General features: G+C 39.9%; 1 protein-coding gene across 8 annotated transcripts in view; it reads right to left on the bottom strand.

The window, feature by feature from the left end:
• Positions 1-27,435, bottom strand: part of NDST2 (N-deacetylase and N-sulfotransferase 2) — a 126,844-nt gene that overhangs the window by 47,890 nt on the left and 51,519 nt on the right. The window contains exon 3 of one of the 8 annotated variants that reach the window (XM_072339963.1): positions 903-963. The exons of 5 other annotated variants lie outside the window; for them this stretch is intronic. The gene's annotated coding sequence lies outside the window, so the exon portion shown is untranslated. Of the gene's footprint in view, positions 1-902; positions 964-18,472; positions 18,810-27,435 lie in introns of those variants that run through there. 2 more of the 8 variants (XM_072339961.1, XM_072339965.1) reach the window with 2 other exon arrangements.

The following is a 27,435-nucleotide window of genomic DNA, read 5'->3' as shown; positions in this document are numbered from 1 at the left end:
CATGACCATGTCATCTCTGTTCTGCACCACTGATTATACAAACTTCAAGATATGATTGGCTTTTCAATGTACTGCAACACCTGGAAGCCATAAATACCCCAGGATCCTGATGCAAGTTCTGCATCAGGCACTGGGATAAGAACAGTGTTTTCTTGCAAGTCCATAATATTCAAATATATGTGCTACATATACTGCACAAGAATTACCTTCCCTCACCATTCATACAGACATTACTGAGGAAAAGAAAGTGGGGCTCCTTTCCTCTAGCACAACATTTAGACCAAACCAATATTACTAATTACATTTACGGTATTTCCTGTGGGCATAAGTCATAAATGCAGTTCCAGTGTGCTGGGAGCAACATAAATATAATCATTCCCAAAGGGATCTTACAGCTGTTATACATGGGTCAGAGATTCTATAAAATGCAGAATGTGAAATTTTAAAAGCTTTCTAGCCCACATCCTTCCCATTCCTTTTCAAAGTTAGAATTAATGGACACTGAATAACACTGCCCCAAATTTTGCCCACAAGGTACACGAATATTCACTCCATTCAAATAAGAAAAATATTTAGCAATAAGCAAACATCCATTCCTATCTCACTCAGGAACTGCACAGAAATTCTCTTCTAATTCAAACCAACTCCACTGTCACTTCATGCTGACAACTGCACGACTGAAGACAAGAAGCACAGAACTGTTTCTTCCACAAATCACTCTAAGCTTGGCAAAGAGAAGTGTATAATCACATTGCAGTGCGTAAGTCTAGTCTTTTCCTTCTACTCAATTCCTTGCCTTCTATTTTGATACGAGACCACACAAAAGGCCATAAACAAGCTCTTCCTCTTGTCAAATCTCAAGAGACAACAGCCCACAGAAACACAAATGATTCTGCACCTACCTCTGATTACAATCGTAGGAAGAAAACATGCACATCAGCTGCCTCTCTCAGGAATGATGTTCTATTTTAAAATAAATTGAAAAAGAAACAAGACTTTAAACAGTGCTTTGGCGTCTCTTCCCCAAAGTTTGCCTCCATTAGCGTTTGTAAATATTTACTTAGCAGGAGTACCTTCGCTCTCCAGAACCAAGGTAATGATTACATTACACTAACCACGGCATAAGGACAGAACAAGGCCATTACAACAGCACTGCTGGCACCAACCAGGCAATGACATCAGGTCTCATTTCAGCAGGCTCACTCGCACAGTAGTGAGAATGAGTGGGGTAAGAAATGACAAGCATGGGAAAAGAAAAACAAAAAGCAACCAAACAACAAAAGACCTGGATTTAGAGGTAAACCACAAAGAACAAGCCAAGTTCACAGAACAAACAACCGTGGCTAAGCTGAGAGAAGCAGACAAGCCAGTGTAGTTCTAATGGGATTTCTCACATTTGTTCATTACTGTTGCTGCCTTTGAAACCAACAACAAAGCATAATACAGGGCATTACTTCTTTAGTCTTAGCCACAGCTAAATCAGTTCAGTAAAACTTCAGCGGTGTGACAAGGTTCGCGTAGTCTACTGCTAAAGCCTTTAAAAGAGCCATTAGGTATATGGTGAAACAAAAACAAACCTCCAAAGGACTGAGTTACACCCTTTCCCCACCCCTCTACCTGGCTAGTGATCACACGGATGAAAGTTACTTTGTGAAACTAACTGCAGCTCAGGCAACTTCTGTGCCAGCACACAGACATGAAAAATGCACCAGCTTGCTGGCAGGGAGCCCCTCAGTGGAGTTGACAAGACCCATGAAGAGAGTTTAGATTAGAACACAGCTGGGCTTAAGAGGTTGCTTTTATTGTGCCCACTGGATAGTCTCTAAAGGCAGATCTTCTGCACCAGCAGGGTATCAGATACACAAGTACTCTGTTGCAGACTTCCAGCTCACATAGACCTGGATTCAACAGACATGCTGACCTTTGAGTTTCCAATTACCTTTAATACTCTACAGCCAACTAGTAAACAAATAAGAATCACAGTCGTACTGCCTGTGAATAAAACCAAATGCTCTCAGTTCCCTGCTTTCCCTGTATTTAAACTGCAAATTTAAAAGAACAGCAAAATCTTCTTTTTTCCTTTTTGTAGGTTAGATGAAGATTATTTTAGAGGAGCGCTTATTTTCTTCCCGTCCATCCACAGTGCAAAATCTTTCACTTTTCCTGTGATCCATAGAATTATGGAATATCCTGAGTTGGAAGGCCCACAAGGATCTCTGAGTCCAACCCCTGGCTCTACACAGTACCACTTTAATTCCAAACCCTATGCCTAAGAGCAGTGTCCAAATGCTGCTTGAGCTCCAGCACTCAGGGTTGTGCCTGCTGTCCTGGGCAGCCTGTCCCATGCCCACTGCCCTCTGGTGCAGAACCATTCCCTAACCCCTACCTCCCACAGTACTAGTTAAGACCAACACAAGAAGATAAACTAACACTCAACTGATGGAATTCGTTTCCCATTGGGACCAGCTGTTCCAATGCGTCACTGCACAGTACCCTGCATGTTCAGGTGCAAACTATTACCGAAATGGGGGATGTGGACAGAGCATAGCTCTGGTCTAGATGTCTTTATTTGCCAGATGAGAGCAGACTTGAAATAAAAGTAGAAACTCAACAGAACCATGCAAGACTGGAGGGCAGAATTTAACACCAGTTGAGTTAGGTACCAAGGAATTCAAACTGAATGTAATTACTGAAAAGTAGCCAGCGAAAAAACACAGACTGATGTTATCAAGAAGAGATTTTTCCATCAGTATAATATGACAGGGATTGGCCAAATTTGATTGCATGGCAAGATTTATTTTGAAGACCTTTAAGCTTGAGGGCAAGCTTAAAGCAATGCTAATAGGTGACACTGCTTTAATTTCCACAGAAAGCCAAGTTAGGTGGCAAAAACCTTGCCTAACAATTTTCCATTTATTTCCTCTATGAATGCAAACTCACCTCTTAATGTTGTCCACAAGAAACAAACATATTCATATTTTTGGAAAGCCCCCAAGAACAACACATTTCATCTCTAGGCATTAGTATTTACTAATAGCATGAACCTTTGCCTAGCACATAATTAAGTGGCTTTGAAACGATGTCATTAACTGCAGGAGCATCGTATCTTTTCCCATGTTTCAAATTTATCAGCCACAACAATAGAGTGGGAAAGCTCCTGCTGTGTAGGAGAACCTGGCCTTGCAGGCTCCTTATGGAGCTCTTGTTAGTCAGGCACTGTACCGTATGGAGACTCAGTAAGCAATGACATCTGTATTCCTGACAGTTTTATTTCTCAAACACCAGCCTCAATGCAAGTTTCATTTTACTTTTTGCTCTGGAGAAAAGGCCAAACCTGAATATAACATCTGCTCTTTGGAATACTCCGGACACAAACGAGAATGTGTGTGTGGTCCCCCTCACCATTACAAGATAAAACAGCTTTCCGGAAAATGAAGAGTTTTTCTAAGCAGAAAAACCTTAATATTTACACTAATCTGACACAACAGGATCCCCTTAGTTAAAAAGACAGGGGCCCAACCAAGCTTAACTATATTCCCATGAAGATCTTATCCTTGGTCTGGGCAAACAGTCCAATGAACACCATACAGCAAAGCTCTTAGGTGAATCTGTACTGCTGAACAGTGAAAGCAGTCTTGTTTTCAAAGTTCTAGAAATGACCTCTTAAATTCTTCCCCTCTCTCTTGTGTGATGGTTTATTTTCAATGTAATTCACCAGAGCAGCTTTCAAAACAGAAGAAAAAGTTGTTTTCCCTAGGGAAGAGAAGTATCAGTTAGATCACAGAAAGCAAATGGCTTAGTCTGGTTCATAATTCACATAAGTCCTGTTTCAGGTCTCACACATCCTTATGTAGCATCATCCTGCCTGCAGACAATAAAAGCAAACTTTCATCCACCTCTCCTAGTGTTAAATGGGGTGCATGCGGTCCAGTCCCAGCCTGTCACCAGCATGAGTATGTTTACTGCAATCCATCTTGCTCCAAAATGCCCATGACCTTGACATTTCCAGCATATCTTACAAAGGGTAATTCAAGTAGTGAAGTGTTAAAAGTGTAATGCTCTTCTATCTTTGCCTCTGTCCTTTTCTCTCTTGCTATCATCTGTCTGTCTCCCAACAACAACAACGACAACAAAAAGCAAACCAATTACAATCAAGGCCAATAGGGAAAAGGATATCACTAACAACTTTCTTTCCAGTGTTACAGCCTAGCAGCTAAATCACGCCAAAGAAAAGAAATTTAGAAAAAGAGAAAAGAAAAAAAGGAAAAAACAAGGTAAAGAACAACCAACCAACCAAATGACAATGAGAAGGGGAATGACATAAAAATAGGAGGCATAACTTTCAGAGCAGCTCTCGTATTTAGATTAGATATTAGGATGAAATTCTTTATCATGAATGTGGTGAGACACTGGAACAAGGTGCCCAGAGAAGCTGTGGATGCCCCATCCCTGGAGGTGTTCAATACCAGGTTAGATGAGACTCTGAACAACCTGGTCTACTGGGAAGAGTCCCTGCCTATAACAGGGGGTTGGAACTAAACAGTCTGTAAGTCTGACTGTGATTCCCGTCCTGACACAAGACCAACTGCCTCCTGACAGCAATGCCATAATTAAGATAATAACACCAGTCATTCTCAGAATTACTGGATTAGAGTAGCAGAGCTTTCTGTATTTAAACCCTCACCCCATTTGAATGATTTAAATAATTCTGCTCATGACTTGACTATGCTACTTTTCCTCAAAGCATTCAAAATTAATAGCAACACAATAAAACTAACTGCACTGCACTTACATTGGTACTAGCCTTTTCCTTATCCTAATAAACCATGGTTCCAACAGACAAACAAATGCCTCTACTTCCTGTACCAGTCCTGTAGTCATCATCATCTTACAAATAGCAGTCAGAAAAAAACAAAACATACAAAAAAAAACAGCAAATAAACCACCGGATTAATGAAAGGCAGTCAAGTATTTGATTTCCAGCCAGCCAGCCTAAGAACACTAAGAAGGCAGATTCCCAAAGGAAAGCACATAATAGCAACCAAATATTATACAAAGGTTTTCTGTCTAAACGGTGACCCCCCAGATTACAGTTAAGTTGAGAGAAACCACGGGGAATTTAAAGAAGAAAAGGGTGGCACTTCTCTCATTTTTTTTCCTCCTTTAAATACTGCACACAAAGTCAGAAGCCCCTGCTGACTTTAAGTCCATGTAATTCCTTCTCTACATTTTCCATTTATCATAGTCAATATTTGATCTGGACAGTGCTGCCCTTCCAGACTTCTGATGCTTACTTTGATCTGACTTATAATATGAAGTGCACTCTACACCATAGAGGAGATTCCTCCAATATTTAAGATGAAGTGGAAAAAAACAATAATAAAGTACAAACATATCCTCATTTAAACCCACAAAGGTGTTCATAATGTTACAAATTGGCAATTCCAAATTGTGATTCACCCCCACCAAGGAAACAATTAAAAACTAAAAATTAGGACAGCTCATTTTCTAACAGTGGGGAAAAAAGGGCATAAAACACAAGGCTATGACTGTAAAAGCATAATGCAATGAAAAAGAAAAAAATGGAGTTTTCCATGGTTCAGTTCTAATGCCCTGCTTAAACCACTTTCTTTATATGTTCCTCCAGGTTCACAGTAACAACTTCCAAGACACCGTGGCCATAGCACAGCTGGTCGTACAGAAAAGATGCTTAATAAAAAGAGATACTCTACCCAATACTCCAAATAAAAGTCACAGGCATAGGTTTTCTTCCTGGATGCAATAGCACAAAGCTTAATGAATGCTAAGTTTGGGAGCAGAATAAATACAATGTCTTGAACTAAAATTGCAAGAGACTAGCTAGCAGATTAGCTGTATCCATACCTTTTTCATTAGGTGCATCATGCCTTTTCCAGTAGGTGAGAGAAGAAAATTTGCATACATGGAAATAGAGAAAAGAAGGAGAAATAGCTGATGCCTCTGGAGGAGTTAGGGGAAAGAAGAAATATAAACTTCTTACCTAATAACATTTTACACTTAGCCACTCTTCAGCCCCAATTTCAGCTTAGCCAATGCTCGCAAACAGACCTTCAGGAACTTTCCCACACTGAGTACGATAGTTTTCTTCTCTTTCGCCATGCCTTGCTCAAGATCTACTCCTGACTGGTGCTGCTTTCCAAAACACCTCCTCTAGCTGGCTGCTGGTGGCAGACACTGCAGGTGCACCCAGCTGGCAAGGAACGCACAAATGTTGAACAGGCTGCTCCCTCCTCCCTGGGTGCTCCCAGTCACCATCAAGGCTGGCTATATGAATGTACAAATAATTGTTAAGCCTTGCTTCAGTCAAAAATATACATCCAACCCATCCACAGAAGCCTCTACGTGAGCTTGTTAGGAAGAACACTTAAGTGCATTATTTCAGTTCTGCCTTCCACTCCTTTTCCTTTGTATTTCCTGAGACACAGAGGTAAAACAAGCTTGTATACAAACTCATTTTAAAAGAAAACAAACGATGCAGTTACTTGAACCTTTATTATACGCAGAAAAAAAAATTCCTTGCATAAATTAGTAATTCTTTTCTCCTTATTCTTCATGAGACAACGCTACAGATTGTTCTAGTGAAAGAGTAGTGTAAGGACAATGTCAGGAGTATCAATTCCTTCACTGCTACAGGTGCAAGGACTTGGCTACATCCTTTCACTTGGTCTTTTGAAGTCAACAATTGGACTGCGGTTGAATGGTCAGGAAGAATGGCATCTGAAAAAGGTACACATGACCAACCAACCCAAGTTCAAGGAACACCATAAATGCTTTGAGATTAGCTAGTCAGAAAAGACTGCGGATCCTCCAGGACACTGGGTTATCTTAAGGGGAAGTGTGGGCACTTAGAGACTGACTCATGGAAGCGAGACTAAAGCAGCTCTGTACAGCATTGTTTGAGAACCACTGACCCAGAAAGGCACTAAAGCAAAGCTGGGCACAACGCTCCCAGCGCAGACACTCAGCTCTGTGCTCTGCTGCTGGAAGGGAAATACTGCACAGAGCTCTGCAATTTCACAGTCCACATACACAGCTAAGGGAGCTTTTGTGCTTACAGTGAAATGAAAATTTCTGCTTCCCTTCTTACCTTCTCTTCAAGCCTTAAGTTAAAAGCTCTCTGTTGCTTTCCTGCTCTCTCTTCCCTCGTTTTACCCTTCCACAGTGATTTGATGTGATTAATAGTGATTCATAGTGATTAAACTCTGTGTGTTTTCATGTAAACATCTGACTTTCCTGGCTTCACTGGAACGTTGCTGAATGCCCCCCTCCCACTCCGCTCATCCCCAGAGATGGAAGCATACACAACTTTGTGTGAGCAACACCCTGAATAAGGCCGCACTTGTGTTCTTAAAAGAGGCATCCAGCCAGCTGGAGGTTTCTTTATGGCTTCACTAAGTGCAAAGCCTTTCAGATCAGCAGACTGAGCCAAAAGCCTGACCTACCATGCCCTTGTGGGACCAGCGATACTCTTGCACTACTTGAGAAAGAAAAGACATGTTCTGTCAGGTTAAAAGCTTGTGACATGGCATTTAACGATTATCACTGTACGATGCTATCATTGTTTCAGGAGATGAAACAGCAGGACCCAGTGTGCAGGACTAATTTTTTTTTCTTTAGGAGTTTGGATCAACTACGCTGCGTGTTAAGGCAAGTGGAAAAAAATTATGCAAAAGCGTAAGTACTGCTGGAGCTTTATACAACACCTAAATGTCAGCGTGAGAACTTGATCTAATGCTCAGCACAACCAGCAGAAGTATTTCCAGTGAATTCAACAAGCACAGGATCAGGATTTAAACTTCTGCTGTGCTACTACGCACACATACATTTTAGGTATAAACTCACCAGGACATGCAATATTATTACATATATATCCATATATCCATACATATATATACGTTTTTTGTTGGTTTTTTTTTTTTTGTTTTTTTTTTTTGCATGGAACTATCTATGCATTACACATGAATCATAGCCAAGTTGTTTTACTATTTTTTTTTTCTTTTGTTTCTTTTATATTTACTATCAAAGAACCATCCTTCTACCTTGGGACCCAATCACTGCCCGTTCTTACCTCTGCAATAACACAGATCTTATCTCTGTAATAACACAGATTTTTATCTCACTGATCTTCTCCCCTCCACGATCCAAGAAGAGAATTTGTAAAATGAACAACTAGCCAAATCCCTTTCAGTTTAGGCTCACTCTGTTTAGGTATGCTGACATTCATGTTTTCACTTTTTGAAAATGCACGTTCCTTTAGATTTACAACAGAGGAAGTCAGTGACAATCCCTTAAAATACCTCATAAATTAGCAAAACAGTCAGTGGAACCTGTCTTTTATTTTTTTTTTAATCCTAGCAGTTCCAAGAGAAACTGCCTTTGTCCCAGCACTATTTAGCAGATCATCTTCCTTGTGAATTGCATATCCCTTGCAACTGGTTCCTGAGAACATCCACGCTCCTGTGGACTCATGCAGCTGCAGATTATAGAGATTTTCATGGAAAACACTTTGTTTCTGATTTTTACCCTGCAGCTCAACTACCAATCCAACCTGAGCAGCATGAAAGCAGACAAAACGGAAATCATTGCCCAAATAATAATGTTCAAACTACTTAGTTCTTCTAACCACTATTTTCTCCAGGCAACAGCTCTGCTATCTCACCCTCAACCCTGACTCAAGTCTGACTCATCTGTCAAAAGAAAAGCAGAGCTGTTTAATGAAATAGCACTGAAGTCCTACATCCACAAAATAATAGCAAAGATCTCACCAGAACAGGGTAATTTTTTTTGGCTTGCAGAACAGGGAAGCTGAGGAATAGAGTACAGACACAGACACTTACTGGGGCAGCAGCAGAACCCAGAACTGGAGGTAAGAGGCACTGAGTGCACAGACACCTAACCACTGCCTGTTTCCCCAGCACACTCTTTTCTGCCTGCTCATGATACCTCAGTGTTTTTGGCTCACATGGAGATCAGGCCAGACTGATCTTCCTGAGGTTGCAGGCATAGCCAGCATGAGAATGCAGCATTCTCGTAAGCTCTGTCTTCCAGCTGCAATCCTTTGTCACCACAGATATGAGTTACACTATATTCAATACACAGCACCTTCAGCTGGACAGTCATTTGATGCAAAAACAGTTTCTCAGTAAAAATTACTCTTCTTTCCTGTTTCTAGTACCATATCTTCATACCAATTCCAACACACAATAAGTTAGATATCTTCTGCACCAAAGGACATCCCTCACTGTATCACAAAATTAAGGAAAACATTATTCAGCATAAAGCCTAATACTTTCTTACCATGCAGAACAAGAACAGTTCTTTCAACAAAATCAGATCCTATAGCTTATCAAACCAGTCTCTTCTCCATTTTAATAGTGGCTGGATGACAGTTTCTGTCCTATCTACTGCCCTTCTTGTCTATCTCAGCTGGACTCAAGCTAATAAGCTTCTCATTAATGAAATGACTATGCCAAGGTACTGGCAGATGGCCCTGTGTTCCAAGCGCATCTTTCCATTCCCTCCCTCCCAGAAGCCCTAATCTATACACAGTGTAATCGTCACAAAAACATATGCTCCCTGACAGAAAGCTTCCCTTCCATTATCTCTGTACTCCAGGGGATTGACCCCTGAAACCTCAGGGACGTGAGGCAACTCCCTTCCTACTCAAGTATCAGTATCCTCTGTGCTTAAAAACACATTCACCAGGTCCTGGCCAAAGTGCCTGTACAAGGCATAAAACCCATGCTAATCTTCCTCACCATACTACTGTCCGTATTATATTCCACTACCAAGCAAAAGGCACATACCATACATATCTACACTAAAAAAAACCCTCAAGTAATGCATACATGATATTTCTTATATTCAGCACTTTACCACTGATTTATTTGCAGGTCCCTGTGGCAGTACATGAGCCATCCTCTCACAAGAATGACACACCATAATTTATTATGTTCGTTACCCATAAACCTCTTGTGTAACGCTTCCATTTAAATGCTGAGTGAGTCAGTCACTAATTGTGTATCTCATATATCTTAAAATAATCTATTTGTATCATCTGTTGGTTCCCTCTCCCTCATCAGTTTAATCAGATTATTGTGATTGATGAATTCATTAATATGGTCATCATATCCTGAGAGCACAGCAACATCCACAGAAAGTTGCTCTTCCTGAACCACTATCTCCCTTCTGCACAAATGGAGTGCTATGAACAGAGGAGCAGATGAACATTACCGGTCCTGTAGATGTGAGAAGGACTGCACAAAGGTTAGCTTTTGACATTTGGAATCAATCTGGCAGAAGCTCCTAAGAAAAGGCTGAAGGTACGAGACGGGCACTAACAGGTAACCATAATGTGAAGGGTTGCCTCAGCTCCCCGTATTGATTCTGAGCCTTCTGAAAAGTCATTCTCCAGAGGAAGAGAATATTTGATTGTCAGTTCTCTTCTGCCTTTAATCCCAACAGCACTGAACAGTTTTCTTCTACTGCAGATAGAGGAAGGCATCAACAGAAAACAAAAGAGCTTCTCTTTAACCTTCCTTTTCAACTTCAAGTTGGCAGCCTTTAAAGTAAGACCCTTCCTCACTTCACAGCACCTTGAGTTCAGACTGTTGTACAGAACAACTTGAGCTTCGCAACTCCAAAACTATATAAAGGGTGAAAAGAGTTCAAAAGCATGCTCATAATTCTAGATTGAAACAAGCAAACAAAAAAAAAAATAGGTCAAATACAAATAACAGCGGACAAGAGGGTGTTAAATATTATATAGTCAGAGGTAAAGATAGTATAATTATACCTTATGTTGCTGTAGCTTTTTTCAACCGAAAATAAAGAAGCCAAAGCACTTTGATAGCACAACTTCCAAACCATCTCAAACAGTAAACAAAAGGAATGCAGAAGGAGCACAGCACTTACCATGAAAAACGGACTACAGAAAAGCATGCAGCAACACTGCTCAAGTACCCAGGAGTTGTGACTGCCTGAGGAGAATGATATAAATGACAGCCACCTGTGCTCACTTGTTGCCTAAAAACTGAACTTATGATTGAGATATTTCTGCCTTCAGCTGTAACTTTACACCTTTCTAAAAAAATTATAAACCAGATTAAAAAGGTATCCATTAAAAATATGCTATTCCAGAAAAATCTCGTCTCTACCTTCTGCTGACTGCCAGAGCAACACCGAGCTGATACTGAACGCCAGAGGATCATAAAGATCACAGTGAGTGTCTGTCAAGTGGAGAACACAGAATTTGAATGAGAATTATTTTGGGAGGACAGCCAGCCTGGTAAACTGCAGCAAGCAAACAGGAAAGGCTACTTGTTGGAGGCAGAAATGCACAACAGGCTTCCAGAAACTAAACATGCCATATGTAATTAAAGCAATTTATTACAGCTATGTGGCTTCACACATTTGTAAATGCATTTTCCCCTTTTTAGTCTCAGAGCGATGTGCTTATTCATGCAAAATGAAAGGAAATATGTAAACAGCTTTGAAAATACAAGCAGAAAGTGTGAGAACGGAACATCTGATATGGCATTATCTTGCAAATGCCTCCAGATTCCTCTCTGGTCACTGTGTGGGCAGGGCAGCAAATTCCCAGGACAGAGGAGGGGTGGGTGGGAGAAAGGGACTGTAAAGCTATTCATCATGAACTTCGTTTTGCATTTTCCTGCTCATCAGTGATCTACTGGAGCTCCCAGGATGCGGGAGACCTTGTTCTAGCAGGAAGCACAGGCACAAGGAGCCTGTGAGGCTGAGGGCACCCAAGGAGGCTGTGCCAGGTAGCTGGGAAATCTGGTGGAGCGCAGTCTGAGGTGCCAATGGCCCAGGTTGCCAACAGACTGCTGCCTGCCCTGCCAGGGCTGCTGCCCAGCCTCTCATTTGCATGCACCCTTAGCAATCAGTCAAGAGGAATGTTAATAGCTCATGATGAAGTTCTCAAAAGCTAGGCAACTCCTTCCCTAGCCCTCACATACACAAAAAATGGAAGTTACATCACTACAATTGCCTGGGCTTTCACTGACACCAAAGAAGAGATGTAGGCAATAGCTCCTTGGGACAGATTAACTGAAGAGGACAATGAAGAATCTGTCTTCACAACTATACTGGCAAACAACACCTATAGGAATCCAACACTGGAGGAAAAAAAAACATTCCCATATTGCACTGTACATCCGGCTGCTACAAAACAGAGGAACCATCCCACCGACCCTCTGCTCCAGCAAGCATCAAAGAATTCCCCATTACACAGCATGCTGACAGATGAAGATACTGGTAAAAGTGGGAAAAAAATACCCAAAAACCTCTAGAGAAAGGATTCTGCCCTTAGGTTTTTCCTCTCAGCTATCTCCTGCCACCTCATTTGCATCCTTGAGACTGCTTGTAACAGTGACCAGCTCTATAGCCAACCTGACACAAGCAAGCAAGCCCTGAAGACAACAGCAGGTCATGAAACTGTGGTATGGAAGTAATGCACAATTGCTGACAAGAGGACAATAAACCCTAAGCAAGTAACAGACAGCCACTGTTGTAAGCTGGCTATGGACAGAGCAGTACAAAGTAACGTCCACAAGGTAGGTGCTAAAAGAAAATGGGGGAAGACACAGTTGAACAACTGGTTTATCTGAGCAGCGCACTGTTATCCAGGAAGCCTCCACAGAAGAAGGATGTGGAAATGACAGAGCTGTCACTTAGCCCCAGCCCCTTTTAAAACTTCTCCCTTCTCAAGGACATCTTCATATACTGGATCCTACTAAAGTGGTAAAAGATAACATCTGAGATCTTCTGAACTGAGGGTTAATTTCCGTCCCAGTTTTAGACCAGAATCATCTGGGGGCAAAACAGCCAGATGTAGAATCACAAAAGGTGTAAGAAAGACAGAAAATTACTCTTCCATGTAAGAGAATAATGATGAAACATGCAAAACCAAAGCACAGTAGAAAGACAGAAGTCACTGGACTGTGATCACAGTGAGTTACAAACAAGAGAACATCGAGAACATCACATTAATTAGGTAGGAAAACATTTGTAATATGCAGAGGATTACTAAGACTCTAATACAAACATTCACTATTAAGAAAAAAAACAATCTAATTCATATGGAAACAACCTTCAATGATACAAACCATAGTACAAAATAGAAGATAGAAAAATTCATGAAAACTGGCATACAGCATTGACACTAAGCAATTGTCAGTAACAGCTGATAAAATTGTAGCACCAGCGAACAGCAAATGTATCTATTTGATCTAATCAAACTAACGGTAGAAAAATTAATTTTAAAGACTTGTAGTAGCAAATGTGATCTGAAGCAGAAGAAATGATGGCACTGTGAGCTTTAGATTAATAAAATCTGACTTCTTCGGCTAGAAAATGAGTTGAAATGAAGGATTTTGTGTATGTGTGTGTGCTGCATTCACAAAGCACCCAAAACAGCTTGCACGTGACCTGTGATGAGGACACAATGTACTTAGGCAATACAAACCAATTGTAATCCAAACAATAATTTACATATATATTCCCTTCAGAAGAACTGAACTAGGAAGAAGAAACAGAATGCTACATTCTATTTAAAGTTATTAAAGCAAGGTACTGAAATGTGGAAATTATAAACACTCGTACTGTTTATGTAAACATACGTATATAAATGGTTGTTAATTAATTACTAACTTTAAAAAAAAAAAAAAAAAAAAAAAAAGGAAAAAACAGACACCTTCCTTTATTGAGCTGTGTGCTCAATAGTGACAGTAAAGTGCAACTTAAGTTAAATAAACTTGTATAAGGAATTAAAAGGTGAGAAGTAGAAAAAGAATTCTCTCCCCTCTGACACACTGGTCTGTTCTTTACCCTACAACAACAGAAGAAAATGGAAGTCATGGATTGAAATTGCTTGAAAAGAAATAACAGAGAAAACAATGTAAAGTCTGCTTGCACACTCTCTCTCAAAATCACAAAGGAGATGGGTTCAAGAAATACACAAAAAAGTCCAAAAGAGTCAAAGAGGAAAAACCAAACAGATTAAGAGCTACTAATTTGTTCTCCTAACAAAAGAACAGGGGAACACACAGTGAAACCCAGAAACACAATGAAACCACAGCAGTAAAGGCATAGGGAAAAAAAAAAACTGGCTGATTTGAGATTATATAATTTCCACAACATACACCATTAGCTGGGAGTCCTCATCTGACACTAACAGTGATGTCAAGAGTAGTATGAAATACTAATATTTATCATAAACATATTTGAATTAATATTAATAAACATCACAAAGCACCAAAGCTCATCTGCTACAAGGCACACATTTTCTGCTCCTGAAGGTTCACAATAAACATCCAGGAAAAGTGTAATTTAATCACGTTCTACACATCTTTTTTTCTTAAACAGTAAGAGCTACTGCTCTATAAAGACTATATAAACACAGAAGGACTTTGAATCTTGATGGAAAGATGCTCTGATCCACTACATGCATTGGAGGAGACATAAAAGCAGTGGTTTCTTCTGCAGGCAGAACACGTTTGTAAATTACATCACTGCAGCCACAGTGATGTAAAGTCTTATGAAGTGTAACATACAAATGCAGAACAAAAAAGAGTGTGTTGTTTAAAGATAAGAAGAGAGAAAACAAAAATATATAGAGGTAAAGCTGCAACAAAAGATGAGAAAAAAAGCCTGGGAGAGTGGTCTTATTTTTTTAAATACATTTTTTGGTGGTTTTTTTTGGAGGTATTTTGAACATTTCTTTCCTAAGCATGAGTAGCAACACAGGAAGGTAATAACTTTGACAGCTTATGAAGTTGGGGTGGAGGCTGTTATTGCTGACCTGAGACAGGACAAGCTATATGGTGCCACAAAAAAAGATGACTTATTACTTTTTTTTTTTTTTTTTTTTTTTTTTTTAATTGAGGAATAATAGAGCATAAAGGAAGGGGCAGTACAGTTGAAACACTGGGTCAAAGAAGTGATGTTGGCAGCAAATTTCCAAATGGTAATGGCAGCAGAAATGCAGCATTTTCTCAGGCAAGAGAGTAAGGACATGACTTTTTTCTCTCAGAAAAATAATGGGAACAAAAAAATACATGGTTACAGTCCAAACATACAGACCTACCTGTAAAGTTCTGTATTAATTCCAATTATGGGCTTGAGTAATGGGTAGTGACCAAAAAGGAAGCTTTTTTTCCCCTCTCAAGCTCTAATGGAAAAGACGAATATATAAACACAGGAAAATAAACAGTTTGAGTTTCAGAACTTCAAAACACTCCCAGCATAACAGCAAAATCAGATAATAGCTATATGAAAACAAAATGGTTGAGGTCTCTAATGAAACCCATGAGCTATGAAGACTAAATGGATCATCAAAAGAGAACATCTTCATTGAGCCTTGCTACTTAAAGTAGTCCTCCAACTGGGAGCAAGCATTGTTCTAACAGCGGATGTAGGTACTCAGCAAGACCATGGTGAAAAATGCAAGATATGAACCAAAATATAAATGTCCTCCCCCAGCCACAGTAGTGAAGGTACAGGAAAAAAAAAAAGCTATACAGAAGAACAGCATACAAAAACACAGATGCCATCTTGAATTTAGCATTAAGGATGCTGTACAGCAGATAGGAACTAGAAACACCCAAGAGAATTAGCAACAGAATTATTGCCAAAATCATGTTAAGCATGTCTCTGACAAGGTGAAGGAGTGACATGTAGAAGCACCAGCAATATATTATATTCATCCCCCTCTGATGGAAATAAATGACCTCTGAAAATATACCAGCAAAATATACCAGAGCAGTGAACTGGGTTAGAGTAACAGATCTATTTCAGATATACATTCTGTGATCTCTCCATTACCCTTATTAATATATTAAGCACTTAAGCAAAGCTGGAAATGATCAGCCAAACTTCAGCAGCAATCATTTTCTGGATAGTCCTCTTGATCTTCTAGAGAGCATAAAATGATATAGTGTGAAAAATGTTTCAGACAGCTCTACTAATATAAATTCTTAATGCTTTTCCTTGAAGTTCTCACATAAGAAGAACAGTATTAATCTAAAAGCCATATTCTTTTCTTAACTGTTCCAGTCCTTAATTCATATACCTTAACATTTCTGCTGCATCTGAAGGGTAAGGACAGACATACCTGAGACTGTTTTGATACCAGCAGTACAGCCTCTTTCTTCAGCAACAGCCACTTGAGAAGTTGAAAAGTTACATATATGTACACAGACATACAAAGGTTTGAAGTGAATGAAATCTGAATGCAAGGAACTTGCATTAAGAAAAAACAACAGGTAGGAAACAGGCAAATTCTGCCTGATGACTTTATGCCTGCTGCTGTATAAGCTGTTCCCCTCACTTTGGAACCCTTTAATTTCATAAATCCACACCAGCAACAAGAAACAGTGGCCACCACCACTATCTCCCATTGCTGGTCCTGCAGAAAGTTTAGGGAGATAGGAGCTAGAGAACAGGACTTCGGCTGTTTGCCATGTGCTGTTCACCAGCACTGTGTGTGGTCAGTAGGGACACCAGTGAAAAAGGGAAGAACTAAAGTACCTCCATCTACAAAAGAAACACTCTAACCCTTTGCTCTAGTGACCTTTCCTTTCCAACTGTTTCAGCTTCAGAGGAGACAGGGATCACAACAGTAGCTGTTCCACCAGAAACAACTCATTTGGCACAATGCCTCATAGTCTGATGGTACCTCAAGGGCTAGATGCTTCAAGGGAGGATGAACAAGAAGCTGGGGGTGACCTCAGACTACAGTCATGGGGTGTAGACCCACTATATCTGAACTTTGCAAGCAAAGCTGTGTGTTGGTGACAAAACATGCTGACAGTTATAGACAAAGTTGAGTGATGCACTAGGTTCAGTGGCCATTCAGGGGTCCAGTCAGGAGCAAAAGGAGACCAGGCCAGGAAAGGACAGGAGACTCATCGCCTACTGTGTATTTTCAAGGCTTATTCATAAAACAAGGTTGGAGACAAAAGAAGAGACAGGCACACCCACCACACTACACAGGCTATGACCCATGATGACTGAATACCCAAGTCTGAGCTTGAGGGCTGTGCCCAGAGTCCTGGTCACAGTGTGCAGACAGGGGTCCTGGCTGAGGCTGCTCCAGGCACTGCTGTCATGAAGCTGGTTTCTGTAGCCTCTGACTGTAAGGAGGGACTGTGTACATTACATCTAAAGGGACAGACAGATTATGTGCCAAAGATTCAGTATCAAGGATGGTTTATATTTACACATTCTACTGTCCCAGTAGGAATATATGCAAAATTACAGATAACTGAAAGCAGTTTCCTCCATGGGAACACACAAATATATATATATAAGAGCAGTTTTTCCTACTAATTATGTACACACATTCCCATCAAACACTGGTTATTTTTTTCCCCCACTTTAACCACTCTGAAGTGCCCTCTCCCATACTTACTCCAACTCCTACTGGCCTTTCCATTCCAGTGCAATCTCCACTCAACTATATCTTAAACTGTGGGAAGCAGTGCCGTGCCTCCAGCACTCACCATCCCAAGTGCTATGAAACTCTCACAACAATACAAGCAGTACACCTGTCTGAGTTTCTCAGATGCTTTGCTATTGTCTCTCATACAGCCTCCTAGGGCAAACATAAGGGAAAGAAGCCCCACCTGCAAGTGAAAACAGTCCTGGAAGTTCAGAGGTGGGAAAACAGTGAGGAGGTACGTCATGAGCAAGCAAACCTAACAGAAGATAACATCTTCTGAACCAATTCCTTCCATATAAGTAGTGCTGGGCTTGTCTACCACTGGCTTTACCGCATTTAGAAATTTCCCGTTTCACTGCTTCCAGTGCCTGCAGGAGTTGCTGTGTAAAGTACTGGTCCCTACCAGTTTCCCAAGCACAGCCATTGTGTGTGCACACCAGTTTGAGTGAGAGATGCTCATTTCCCTTTTACCTGGGATTTCCTTGATTTGGAGCAATTTACAAGCATGGTTCAAAGTCTGAAAACAGGAATTACATACTTCTCTGTATACATACATTGCGAAAAATCCAAGCCCAATAGTTTTATTTCATATGTTTTAATTAGGCCATGAAGAAAAATAATATGGATGCAGAAAAACAACAGCATTCTGCCATGCGCTGATTTTTACCACATAAAAGTGCAATAAAATTTAAATTATCAATTAAAAACCATATTCCTAGACTTTCTTTTTGGTCAAATAGCTTAAAAATAAAAAAGTACACAAAGTTGTTATCAGTGCTCAGCCAACAGTTGCAACACGCTGGCCTCTACCTTACCTCAACATAGCTCTAATTTCAAAGCCTGCTTAGAACTCTACAAATACCGACATTATTAAGCATAGTAGGCACACTGAACACCCAAATGGAGCCAGCATGCTTTATGTGAAACTCAGGCTCTGCAGTCCCTCCCCTGTTTTTCCCAGGCAATTCTTACCTGTTCTCCAGAGCAGGACTTTCCTGTCACACTTCTTCTGACAGAGAGGAGTGGTGCGTGTCTGCTTTCTCATCCTCTGACTACTGCTTTTTATTTCCCAATCACTTTCCCCGTTTACAGACTGCAATGGAGGCTAAGCACATAGCTTCTTTGTTTCAAGTCCCCGCCTGGCACCTTACCCCTCACAGCTCTGCGGGCACCCTCCCAATTACCACGGGAAGGACCTGGCAGCTGGACTGAAATCCCGGCGAGGCTTTTCTGCTGTGTGCGGAGGTAAACGGGGACCCCACCACTGCTGACTGTGCTGGGGGCGGGCACGGGGCTCCTGCCTGACTGCACCGCCTTGTGTCATTTTAAAGAGACTGTAACCGAGGTTTCTTTAAACTGGCAGCATATAAGGAATTTGCAAGCATTACCTACAGAAGGATGGAACTTCCCCATAAAGCAATACCAAAATCATTCACAAGATTAAAAAAGAGCAGATATGCTACAAAAGTCTCTGTCTCATAAGATTACAAAGGCAGGCAGTGGAAAAACCTAGACTGCCAATGTCCTTCCAAGGAGACTTTTTGGGTCTTCTGGCATCTTTTTCACTGCAATTTGTAACAGATCACACATACCGATTGATGCTGTAGCAACAATACCACGTTAAAAAAATTATCTGCTATCACAGCAGTGGTTGTAAAGATATGCCCTAAATGAACAATGCCAAAGATTTAACTGCTTAACTATTAAATGTTTAGCATACTTCAAAAATAAGACAAAACTTTCAATACAGTTTCTCAGCATCACCCAAAAGCTTCCATTAGTAACATTTGGATTTCCAAAGTATCCAGCTATATCTGTCAGCAAAAAGAAATGCTTAGCAGCCTTGAATGGGTAAAACAGCAACAGCTCATTTTTCATGCAGCTACAAAGCTGCACAATCAAGAGCACAGTCCTAGAAGGACAACCTTTACAAGTCTTCACAGCTATTATTTTCTCTCACTCTATCTTAAAGTGCCCTCTTACGAGGAGGTTACAATAACCCAGTTTAGCACTAATAATCACTGTGTTTTATGCATCATCTTTCTTTTTGTTTTTATTGCTGACACCCAAATACCTTTAATTTCTAGAGACATACACTGTGCACTGAGGTTCTTCATTCCAAGCACTTTTAACCGAATTATCATTAAGATTTATGTCAGGTGGCAAACGCATCAAATTCTTGACACAAATAAATTCTTGATACAAACAAAGCAACTCCCTCCAGCCCATACAACACATGCTTTCCAAAGATAAATTTGCAGAATGCCATTTTACCTAAAAGTCATAGAGCTTAGGCTTCTAGATAACAACACTTAACATATCATCCCTGAACATGATTTTTTATAAGAGAAAAAGTAAAAAGGATGAATAAGCCTATGAACACACTGGGCTCTCCTGTGTTCTGTGCTTAGAAGCCATTCAGTGCTTGGCATGGATACTGATTTTTCCACTGTGAGTTCTCTTTTCCTGCCTCCAAAGTAACGTATTTTAGTCCTACCTACAAAAGGTACATACAGTAAATCAAAGTTTGTGCACCAGCAGAGAACACTATTTACAGTTACCTTCTCTGCTCCCTTCCCAAAGTTGCTCTTAGCTGCTGAGTGAGGTCATTCTCTGCTAGTTTGCCATAATCTGTTTTACATTCTGGATACTTGCTGTCAAACCTCAGAGGAGCTGGGGAATGGACAGGGAGTAAAAGCTGGATATAAGAGACCTCCTCAGCACAAATATCCCAGATCAATTACCTATATAGATCCATTGCATTAAAAGCCTCCTGTTTCTGAGCCTTTCCTAAAAGCTCCCTTGAGCACACAGTCCAACTGTACATAACAATGGGATAAGTTAAAAACAGGAGGCAGAAGATGTGATGGAAACGGGAAAAAAACAAGAACTCTAAACATGAGGGGTTTGCCTAAGAAAAAGCACACAGGCTCAAATAAACAATCATAAACATGGCAACATCTACTACAACCAGTCTGGAATGATAGATTTCTGGTATTTGATCTACAAATCATTGAGAAGACTTGGAGACTACAGTCAATCCGAACATGCCAAAGTCTTCTATGGCAAAGCATCAGCTGGAAAGCTTAGAGCACTAGCTCATCTTGCAGCTACAAGGTGTACCTTTTGATACTTGGAAGACATACTTCATGAGGAAAGGAAAGCTACAGAGGCACCTCAGGACCTTGTATATAAGTTCAAGTGCTCTTTGTATTTCTTCTCTGCAGAGTACTCCTGAGCACTCTTACCTCAGTTCAGGGTTGAAATCTGTTTTTTCCCCTTTCAGATATGCTTTGATTCCCTCAACACACTGTCAAAATTATTACTTTGACAAGAAACTTTCAATATATCACCACAGGGTTAATTTCCTTTTACCTTCTACTATAGGAGTGCAGAGTGCTCAGCTTGGCTCAAAGGGCATGAATAATGTAAGAGGACTCCACTAGGAGGACCATTAATGCCTCAGAAAGGCTTCTATGATTCTCTCACCAGTTCTCACTTGCCCTATCTTTCACTTCCATTAAACGTTATAGCACCAGCACTAAATCAAACCCAAAGCTCTCTCACAGCTAGCAGCTCCCCATGGGTAGTGCCAACAACAGACTGCAGGGACTGAGGAGTCAGAGGGGTCAGGAGGGGAGCGCTCTGCAGACCCTGGTAAGCCTGCCAACTTACCCAGCTGACCCCAACAGCACTGCCAAAGGAGGCAGAAGCTGTCCTAGCCACAGTCCCACTCCTCCACTCATTTCACAGCCCAAACAACAGAGAGCAGGCTTGGAGAAAGGAATTTGCTACCTTTCTTCACTGCAAAACACTGTCAAGGAAATGTAGCTCATTGCCTGTTATGTTATGGCTACTAACAGCAGATCTTCAGCTTGCATTCAGAATGGGCAACCAGCTGGGCCTAGGACTAGCAGTTCTCCGATAACAAACAGACAAACAAACAGCCCTTCCTGCACTGTACACTACATGCACAGCGACTGACATCGTTACAAAACCATGCCCTCAACATGGCCTGCTCCCCATTGCTCCTCAGCTTCTCTAACGTTTGCCTTCAGTAATGAAATATTACATCCTTCATTTAAATAAATTCCCTTCCCTCCCTGTCTCTGAATTATTTAAAGACTCAAAAATGCAAGAAATAGTTTTAAAACTTGGAAAAAGTACTCATCTCTTCCAAGAATGGCTGAGATCCAACTGAACTATTCATCTCATAATACAACATGGCCATTGACCTTAACACATGACTCATTTCATATTAAGTTTGGAAAAATTTGACAATAAAATGAGTTGCAGTTACAATGAAATCCAGCCAGGTGCATGCAGCAGAGGGAAATGGTGAGTCTGAATGTTATCAGATGAGCCACAAACTTGATACATCACACGTCTATGAAATTACATATCGTTCTTAATTGGATATTCCAAATCAAATCAGGAAAACACAGCCAGAATTACAGGAAATACTAGGATCTTGGGCAAATTGCCTTCAGTGTCTGCTCTCAGTTACGCTATCTGTAAAATACGATCAATAAATGTAACCATTAAGTAAATGTTAAATGTGATTTGTCTAATTCTTTAGCAGAAAAAATTAGGCAGTGACTTGCTTAGAGGGTTTTTTTTTTTTTTATTTGCTTTGCACTATATTACAACTATAACACAATTTCCAAATGCTGAAGAGGCTGTAAAATGGAAGCTGGAAAAATGCACTACAGGCACAGAAACTGAATATGGTAAAAAATCCTTAGATTTGCATATGCACAATTATGACTGGGATTAGCTTTCTCTACGTATGTAAACTGCAGTAATAAAATATATAAAAGCAAATGGTGAGGACATAAGGAGGAATATCTTTACTCATAGTTGTGAACCTAACTCTGCATACAGAAAAAGCTATCTTCCGTACTTGAATTACCAGTTATTCTGACACAGTCTGTATGACGGGAGTTTTAAGTGATGCTGCAAGTGGGCACCAAAGAGTAATTTAAGGGAAAGAAAGGAAATCACAACTATTTCCTAGGTCGATAAAACAACTTTAATGGAAAATGAAAGAGGAAAGGCATGAAGAGCAATGAAGACTCTAAGACTGGCTGCAAAAGATAACTTAAAAGTAACCCTTTAGAGGGTTATCTCAGACCTTCTGCAAGCTATGTAAACAGAGCTCCATGGAGTGAAGTATGCAAGTAGACTGTATCAAACATTAAAAAACCTACTGCAAGACAACCGCTGAAGTTACAAAACGTCCTGCAGCTCTTTAAAGCTACTAATTTGCTTTGGTCATAATATTAACTTAATCTGTTTTCCCAATATCAATCATAGTTGTGCAAAGTGCTCTGAAATGAAAGATGCTATATAAGTGCAAAATGTTAATGCAGCACACTCAACTTAATTTGGACATGCTATAGTAGGATGGCTCCTTTATTGAGACATCTGTTAAAAAACTGATTTGGCCAAATCACACTGTGTGATAATGACTGCCGTTTAATCAAGATAGTATTAACATAAATTTTAACACGTCAAGCAGCTTAATGGTAAATTACTGAATGTTAAATAGTCATGGAATTTTATACTCTGGTCTTCTAATAAACATGTTCTCAAATAAAGTAAAATGCACAGTTTCTTCAGTGTGCTGTCAGTAAGAGCCATATATAATCAGAAATAGACCTGAAATCAAGTGATGCGAGACTTGACATCATTTATAAAAGCTTCAGTACTGAAACAGTCTTCATTTTCAAACTGTGAAATCTTTAACAGGAAACGTGTATCTAGATGTTTATAACTAGGAATTAACACATGAGAGTTTGTCTTTGTAAATACACGACACTGTTATGTGTGCGTTCAACACCGAACAGTTCTTTACATTGTGCATGCATTGTGAAATTCCAGAATCCAATATTAACTATATACTCAACTTGTACGGTATTAAGTCATATGCTGTTTCTGTTCTCATCCCCTTTAAACAATAACAAGGGGCAAATAACGGACCTACGGAGATACTTTACAAATGGAAAGCTTTTGCTGGTCTTCCAGGCAGCAGAAAATGAATAGACTGGTATGTGTACCTGAGTCTGAAAGAGTCTTGCTACCCACAGAAGGTGCCATGTTTTAACATAAGAAAAGAGGAGCAATTAAACACAGCATTTCCCTTCCCTACAATACTACAACAAACACTTTGACAGAAGACTATGCTTATTAATGTAACATGCACACAAGAAGTGTCTATGAGCATCTGCACAGAAGAATGCACATCTGGTTTTGTACTCCACATGAGCACAGGCATGAAGCAGACATGGGTTCTGCATGATTACAAGAACATGTGCAAAGAGCTAAAATGATCACTGCTAATGTCACAGTTCCAAGACTTTCATTCACAGAGCTTAGAATGAGCCAACCTTTTCAACACAATCATTTTAGTAACACTGAAACCCACAATTAAGTAGGACTCATTTATTCCACTGTCACTCCATAACTACAACAGCTTCAGCAACAGTCACATTCTCTGCACCCCTCTCATGACCCATGCCAAGAAGGCCAAGCTTCTCCACAAGTCCAATTCACAAAGCAACCACCACCTTTTTTTTTGGGGGGTAGGGGGGAAGGGGAAAGTGTGCTGTTGCTGTGGAAACAGAGCACAAAAATACTACTAATAGATCACACAGCTCTGGGAGGATCAAGCACACTGGCAAACAGATATTGGAACTTCCTCTAACATGCAGGGAGGGTTAGGACAGGGAACAGACTCAGTCTAGATGTCTCCATTATCTTCCAGAATTTAGGGGATCTGTGCCAGCTTTTCAAAAGAAAGTCCCTCGCTACACTTAGTGAGGAAAGGCACCTTGTTTTTGAAAACATTTACTCATGTTTGGAACTGGGAAGAGGATAAATTGCAGATTGTATAAATTTCTGATAGGCATATTAATACAGAAACCAGAACAGGGTGTTTGACAGAGGACTACTGAAATGCATGGGCCTGCCCCAAGAATTCACAGGCTGAATTCAGAAGTGATGCTGGTGAATGGTAAAAGAAAACTAACCAACATCCTGGCAGAGTTCTTCTGTTCATTATTCTCTAGAAGATGAAAGAGAATAAATAGAATGCAATCATACAATTAATCATATAATTAAAGGCTGCATGATAATTAACATGTAAAAATGTCTGAAGTACAACCACATACACAACATCAATATGAAACATCTTTTGAATCACTAGACTTTAAAGCTACTCTTGTGCATAAATGTAGTTCTGTTTGTCTTCCCGTTCCCTTTGAGATCCCCAAACTGCATAACCTGTTCGTCCCCAGAACTACACGCTCACAGTCTGTGGTTTAGTCAGACAGAACTGTAGTTAAACATGGTATTAATGAGAACATCACATACACAAAAGCCAGCTCCAGGTTTTCAAGATGAAAGGAACTGCCAAGTACAAACACTGTAACTACTCATACTATCAAAGATCAGGCAAAACCAGTAACCAGTAGCTATTTGACACTCCAAAATACTGGAATGTTTTAAACCTCAGACAGAGATATCAGAGGATTCCAAGAGGTTAGAAATGTGTTTAGCTTATCGATGCTACAATGCTACCAGGCATTAATTCCCCCAACTCTGAGTCTTCCTGCCTTCCTTCTTATCCCCATAAAACATCTCATATTAAAAGAAACTAGACACTGGCAAGCTAGAAGAACGATTTATTTTACAAGGGTGTTGTGAAGCTTAATTCATGTTTGTAAAGCCCTTTGTATTGCGCCTTTCATCTACTGTGGGAACCTCAGAGTATTATCAATAAGGTCTTTTCTACAGCAGAAAGGCTTTGCTAAAATAGCTATACTAACAAATCTGCCTAGTCGAGATGTGGTTTACTCAGGCAAAATGGTTATTTTGCCAGAACTGCTAATACCAGTTCCCTGAAAAAAAAATATATGTTTTACTGGCAGCAGCACATTTTCAGTTGCATCAAACTGGGCAGGATATTGTATGTCAACAAAGGTAATTTCTGCAGAATCTAAACAAATCATGGTTATGCCGGCAAAGCCCTGAACAGTAATTCTGGTCAGTGCATTTTGGAGACTGCAGATAAAGATGTGCATTTTTCACTTCCACAATACAAATTTTCTGCACTCATTTATTCATGTGAATTAGCTAGAAGCAACAGGGCCCTCTGTGAAGAGAACCCTTTAACAGCAATGTACTTGACTTACAGGGCTTTCTGTTTTTTCCTTATGGAAAAAAAAAAAATAATAATTTGGAGAATATTGTTTTCCTTCTTTGTAGCAAGAAGCTAAAGAAATAAAAGGCATTAAGATAAAGCCACGGTCAGTTATATTCTGCCAAATAGAAAAGAACGGAATACTAGCAGAGCTAGAATGAAGGCCTAGAAATGATTTTTATGACTGTTAAGGAACAGACTGCAGTACAAGAAACTAGTTTATGTCATTTTTTAAACATGCTATTATTACTATCTTCTCTTCAAAACCCCAACTTTCTCATGCAAGCTTAGAGCAATATGAACTGCCCAGTTGGTATTTGTACCCTAATAAAGGTGGAGAGGTGCCATCATGTCAAGTTCTCAAATGACCAGTAGCCATTTTCTTTCTAGACATATTTAGTCATCCTGAGTCTGCAATAGCAGCAAGTAGAGTGTTTACATTTTGTCTCCTAGTATTCCCACATCTTCCTGGAAGTCTACAGACATTCTTATCACCTAAGGGTTTGCTTACAGAAGGAAAGGAAGCTCATTCTCTCACATTTCTGGAAGGCTTCTTCCCCATAGATCACTATATATTTTTTTCCAATGGATGTGCCCATATCCACCTACAGTAGAAGTCTTCCAGCACTTATATACACAATGGTGTAACACAGTACGGTAGAGCCATATTTCAGGTCAGAAACTTGCTAAATGTTTTCAAAAAACTGATTCAGTTCAGCCGTGCTAGAACCTAGAAAGCAATTTCTATGTTCAGATTTTGAACTGCAATAGGTAAGAAAAGTAAGTTACTTTACAATACGGAAAATGTTTTCTATTTGAAAGATGGGTTTCATTAACAAGATTTGTGCAGTACTCAATTGCTTTCCATTGAAAGGTAAAGTGAGATCTACTTTAAAGCAAAACATGAAACTCCATCTTCTCCGCTATTAAGACAAATTAGCTACAATAAATTAGTCAGCAATGTATTATTTACCAGATTAGCATTATAGAATCTTCAGCTCACAAACTACTCAATGCGCTGTTTTACCTAAGAATTATTTATGTGACATCTCTCAAACAATAAGCATGAGAAGTAATAGTCATTTCTAATTGTTACACGTTCTCCACAATGTTTACTCAGTCACTGAAGTATCCATCTATGTAATATGCAGAACAACACTGACCAAAAGACCAGACTTGTTCTTTTTGAGCTGAGGCCAGAAATGATGAGGTTCAGATGAGAGCCAAACAACAAGAAAGCTGTGCAGTTAGCTAAGCTATATTCCAAAGCTGTAGTACTAAAATATTGGACGTTCTTGCTTTCAGTTAAGAAATACTTTCTTGTCATGAGAGCATACAATAAAAACTGGATCATGTTTCCTCTTCCCACTAGCATCCATTTTGCATGTAAGCAGCTGCTCCTAATCAATTGCGAGTTAGATATTAACACTCTAAATGACATGAAAATTTATGTCACAGCCCACTTTTAAAAACTATAAAAAAAATTCTCCTCACTAGCTCCATGCCATATGTCAGAACACACTCCCCTTGCTCTATCTACAGCATGGCAGCCATGTTACCCCTCCATCCTCCACAGCATCCTCCTCTGATACTACCAAAAGGTTTACATCACATCAAGTACAGAAGCAAGCATTACACAGTAACTACACTTCCAGCTAAAGAAGTTCATTCTTGTCTTTGGAATCCTCAGTAGAAAAAATTAAGGTTATCCACCTTTAAAAGGAAGGCTGTC

This window comes from Excalfactoria chinensis, chromosome 6 (assembly GCF_039878825.1).
Source record: "Excalfactoria chinensis isolate bCotChi1 chromosome 6, bCotChi1.hap2, whole genome shotgun sequence".
NCBI classification, from domain to species: domain Eukaryota; kingdom Metazoa; phylum Chordata; class Aves; order Galliformes; family Phasianidae; genus Excalfactoria; species Excalfactoria chinensis.
The sequence above is the reverse complement of the archived record's forward strand: the minus strand, read 5'-3'. Positions and strand labels throughout refer to the sequence as shown.